The sequence below is a fragment of the Lactuca virosa genome, chromosome 4 (genome assembly GCF_052849685.1).
Source record: "Lactuca virosa cultivar CGN04683 chromosome 4, Lactuca_virosa_CGN04683_v6, whole genome shotgun sequence".
NCBI lineage: Eukaryota > Viridiplantae > Streptophyta > Magnoliopsida > Asterales > Asteraceae > Lactuca > Lactuca virosa.
In genome coordinates this window covers 433404785-433410378 of record NC_136429.1, presented here as the reverse complement: position 1 = coordinate 433410378, position 5594 = coordinate 433404785, and positions in this window count along the sequence as shown.

Genomic DNA, 5594 nt, shown 5'->3' with positions numbered 1-5594 from the left:
TATCCTAAGATATGATGCTATGTTTAGTGATCTGTTAGATCTGTATGACTGTCTGTATGTGCTAGCTAGCGTTTGATATGATATATGTTGATATGTGATGCTATGTTGGGTTGAGGCAGTCCTGCAATAGGATTAACACCTTGTGTTAAGCATAGCATCATAGGAAGGGTCCTTTCAGACCCTAGGAAGGGTCCTTAACCATAAAAATGAAGTCCCTTTGGTTAGATTTGCTCCATGCATCTTGTATAAGGTATTATAGGATTAAGACCTTGTGCTAAGCTCTTATTAGGCATGTAAATTCATAAAGTTGGAACCTTTATGACTCTAGTGTGTGTTTTGGTCATGGATCTGAAAAATATGGGCTTAAGTGCTTATGTCATTAAGCACTAAATGGAGTTTGGCGGCTGCGATGGTACGCCCCGCATACTCGGTCAACCACCTCGATGGTGGTCTTCTACAAGGCTTCGCGTACGCTAAGCATACCTCCGAAGTACGCCCTTCGTACTCGCATGGGTCAACCTTGTTAAGTTGACTCGGTTGCGTTGACTCAACTGGGTTGACTCAGTTGACTTATTGGGTTGACCAGTTGACTTTGACTTTGATTTTGACCAAGTTTGACCTTAAGGGTATTTTCGGTATTTTGGGATTTTGATGGAATTGGTCACTTGGGGGAAATAGGTATCGGTTAGAGAGCTGAGATTCGGAGTCGGACCTCATCATTTTTATTCAGTTTGCGAGGTGTGTTTTCCTCACTGTACTTTTGGGTCGAAGGCACCAAGGCCGACCCTTTGGATTGTTGTCCTGGTTTATCACATGCTTGTATGTTGTAGTGATCTGTTAGAACTGTATCCTGAGATATGATGCTATGCTTAGTGATCTGTTAGATCTGTATGACTATCTCTATGTGCTAGCTAGGGTTTGATATGATATATGTTGATATATGATGCTATGTTGGGTTGAAGCAGTCCTGCTATGTGCTTAAGGCCAAGAGATCCAGGTCGTCCCAGATAGACTGCATGCCAGTAGGGCGTACCAGCAGGCCAAAGGCCCGCAGAATGTTCCAGATAGGCTGAAGGCCCAGTGAGGCGTACCAGTCATGCTAAAGGTTCTGTGAGCGTACCAAATAGATTGTAGGCCCGTGGGGTGTTCTAGTCAGACTGAAGGCTCTGTATGCATGTTTTTTGTTGTTATTATTATGATTATGTGTTGTGTTGGTACTTTGCGGGAAATTCATTAAGCTTTGGGATTATAGTTTTGGGTTATGTTTCAGGTACCTCAGATGACCGTAGGAAGGCGAAGGTGTGATCGTGCACCTCCTCCTGTTTTGATTTATGATTTTGGGAAAACTCTGATTAAACATGTTTTGAAAACTAAATTGTAAACAATGATGATTTGTGGATTGGTTTTAAAAGTTTAAATTTTTTATGAATATTATGGATGTTACATCCATGCTTATGGCTCAAGAACACATGATCAAACAACTTGACCTTCGCCTACTCCATTTGCTACTCCCTCATCGTCTGCTATCTTGGTTACTGAATAACATAATTCGTTCCCAAATCAGACTCTTGTGGCGGATTTAATCATTGTAGTGGTCAGAACGGTGGCAGGGGAGATGTCGCAACAATCAAGGTGGTGGCTTCTAGTCAAATTACACAAGTTAAACTCTACAGGCTCCTCCTAGTTGGGGGTTTAAATGGTACATATTACAAACAGGACGAGGTTTGCTACCAAGACCTTCCCAACATTCAAATTTCGTCATTCAACAACCTTCGTGGGTCGGTAATCAACTACAACAACAACTACGACCCAATCAACAACCTTCAGTCCAACATCAGGCGTACACAGCTGATGAGTCCAGCAGCACTCCCCCAACTTGGGCTTGGTTTCTGCAAAATTATTTAGGTGTAAATTAGCCCACTACTCTTCCAAAAATGTTCAATTCATTGTCTATCAGTGATCCATCAAATGACGGATGGGTAATGGACACCGGGGCCACTTCACACCTTCACTCTAATGCACGTAGACTCAATCATATTAGCGATGTGAGCATTAATTTATCTTCTGTTTTAGTTGGCAATGGGTCTAAAATTCATGTCTATAATTCTGGTTACTCATATCTTCCTAACTCCAATCCTTATTGTCCACTTATTCTCAAAAATATCCTTATCACACTCCAATTCTTTAAAAAAATTGATATATGCTCGTAAGTTTACTCGTGATAATCGTTTTTCTATTGAATTTGATGCTTATGTCTTTTCTGTGATGGATTTTCAAACCAAGCAAATACTCCTTCGATGTGAAAGCTCTAGCGACTTGTACCCTGTCATGTTACCTACTCAACAAGCTTTGGTCTCATCTAATTCCACAATTTGGCATCAAAGTCTTGGACATCCTGGTCAAGAAGCTTTTAATCAGTTATTTACGCAAAATTTAACTCCTCACAAGAACATTAAAGGTTCTACTTTATGCTACTCTTGTTAGTTAGGAAAGAATGTTAGGCTTCCTTTTACATTGTCACATTTTGTTGCTTCTTATAAGTTTGAAATTGTTCATTCTGATGTGTGGACATCTCTAGTTCTTAGCAACTCTGGTTTTAAGAATTATAGTCTATTTCTTGACCAATTTTCTCATTATTTGTGCGTGTTTCCTATTAAACATAAATCTGATGTGTTTGAAAATTTTGTTCAATTTAGATCACATGTTAGAAATCAATTTCACTGTAATATTAAATATTTTCAATGTGACAATGAGGGTGAGTATAACAATACTCAATTTCATAATCTCTGTACATGCATTTTTCTTGTCCCTACACTTCCTACCAAAATGGGAAGGCTGAACGTATGATTCGTACAATCAACAACATAATCTGCACTCTTCTCTTTCAAGCTCGCTTCCCTCCTATATATTGGTCTGAGGCTCTTTTCATGGTTGTTTACGTTCTCAACATCACTTCCTCTACCACCATCAAACATATGTCTCCTTATGAAAAAATTTACAATAAAACCCCTTCTTATTCTCATCTTCGTGTCTTTGGTTGACTGTGCTATCCTTATATTCCAACTCCTCATCAATTGTCTCCTCATTCGACGACATGTATCTTCCTTTGCTATCCTACCCATCACAAAGGGTATCGATGTCTTAACCTTCATACAAATTCCATTATAATTTCCCATCATGTCACGTTCGACGTGACAATTTTCCCTGTTGGTTCTTTCACACCCAATGTTGCTCCTAACCACTCTTTCTGAGACACTTTTGATACTCTTAACATCACTGCCACCAAACTCTTGTTCTCTCCTTTTTCACAATATACTCACACATTTACTACCCATGTCTCTACCAACCACTGATTCTCCTATATCGTCTTCTTCCTTCACTCCTATGAGCAACCCTCCTCCTACTCCCGTGTCTACTCATCCTATGATGAGTTGGGGTCGTGCGGGCATTGTCAAACAAGTTCTTAAATTAAATCTTCACACTCAAGATATATTGTCGACTCTTCGTTCTTAATCACAAGCCTTTAGTGACCCTAACTCCTTAAAGCAATGCAAGATGAATTTATTGCTCTTATTTCTAATAAGACTTTGGTACTGGTTCCTAAACCTTCTAGTGCTAATATTATCAATTGTATATGGCTATTTAAAATGAAAGAGCATGCTGATGAGTTCTTAGAAAGATACAAATCTCGCGTTGTTGCTAACGACCGCAGTCAGCGACCTAGAATAGACTGTGACGAGTGCTTTAGTCTGGTGGTTAAACCAACCACAATACATACGGTTTTATCTATTTATGTCTCATAACATTGGTTTGTGCGCCAACTTGATGTAAAAATGCCTTCCTTTATAGGAATTTACAGGAAACCGTGTACATGTCTCAACCACTTGGTTTTCGTGACTCCAGATTTCCAGATCACATATGTCACCTTCAAAGTTCTTTATACGGCCTCAAACATGTCCTGGGAGCATGATTTCAGCGGTTTGCTCAATTTCTTTTACAGTATGTGTTCACTAATAGCAAATGTAATAGTTCTCTATTCATTTATAATTAGGGTAATCATACTGCATAATCTCCTTCTCTATGTGGATGACATCATTCTCATAGCTTACTCTAAGGAGTTATTTGACACGGTTACCAAGATTCTTTGTTCTGAATTTGCTATGACAGATCGTGGAGATTTAGACTACTTCCTTGGTATAGCAGTTAAGCGAGATTATCAAGGGATGTTTCCGTCTTGGTGTAAATATGTTCTCGAGATTCTTACCAGATCAAACATGATAAACTATAAACCAGTCCACACTCCTGCTGACATGTTAGCCAAGCTTGATGATTTTGGTCAGCCAGTTTCCGACCCTACCCTGTATTGTAGTCTTTCACGGGCCCTTTAGTATCTCACTTTCACGAGACATGATCTATCCTATGCCGTGCAACAAATATGTCTTTATATGCATGACCCTCGTGAACCTCATTTTACAGCTCTTAAGCGAATCATATGATACGTTCGTGGCACCAACAACTATTGGTTACAGTTATATTCTACTCATGACAGAGGTCTCATCACTTATTCTAATGTTGATTGGGTTGGTTGCGTATGATGGTGTGTGTTCAACTTTCACTAACTCATGAATAATATGTACGAGGTGGTGCAATAGTAAGGAGGTTCCGGTGATGGCATCGTTGTGGTAAGGTGGTTCAGGTGGCGACAGTGGTGGTAGATGGTAGCAAAACTTATAGAGAGTAGGGAATAGAGTTTGTACTTATGTTGTTAAACAGAACATAAATAGAGTTTTAAGGTTGGTGGTGATTATTGTACCTTGTCTACGAATAGATAGCAAATCCATTGGAATGTAATAAAAGATGGATGACTTGGATTATACAGAAAGAGAGCAAAATTAAGAGCATAAGACATAGGAATGATTCCATTGGGGCCAATGGAGCTTTGGCGGTAACATGTTTTGTGGTATCAGCAGCGACATGAAAAATACTACAACCTTTTTTCCAGCAGCTAATGCATTGTGGACGTCGCAAATAACAGATGTTGTCCCCATTGGTGTCTCCACTACTAGCTATGTTTCTAGTAGTGATATGTTTTTATAGTCTTAAAAAGAATGCATTCAAATTTCGTTAAAAAGAAAGTTAATAAAAATCATTACATTTCATCTAAAGACCTAAATCACATATTTATGATCTGCATTGCTTTTATACACCTATTTCAATGATGATCTTCCAACGAGGGTACATTTCTCTATATTTAATCATTTAACAGATCCTCATCAACAAACTCTAAATTGATTCACATATGAAAATAAAACCTGACTTAAACTACAAACATACAGTAGCTCTACTATACACGATCAAGCTACTGGTTGATTTAATGATCTTACGACCATTATCTTAAATCTTAAGAGCATCGAGATCCATAAATGTTGCATTCATCAGAATGATTTCCTTCATCGAAATTCAGTGAGTAACTAACAGGGTCATACCGGAATATCATAGGCTTCGAAGATTCGTATATGCTTCTTTTGCTTCCTTCAACCACCTTCTTCATGAACTTCCTCCACTTTCGGCTCTGGTGTACACTACCGATGTTT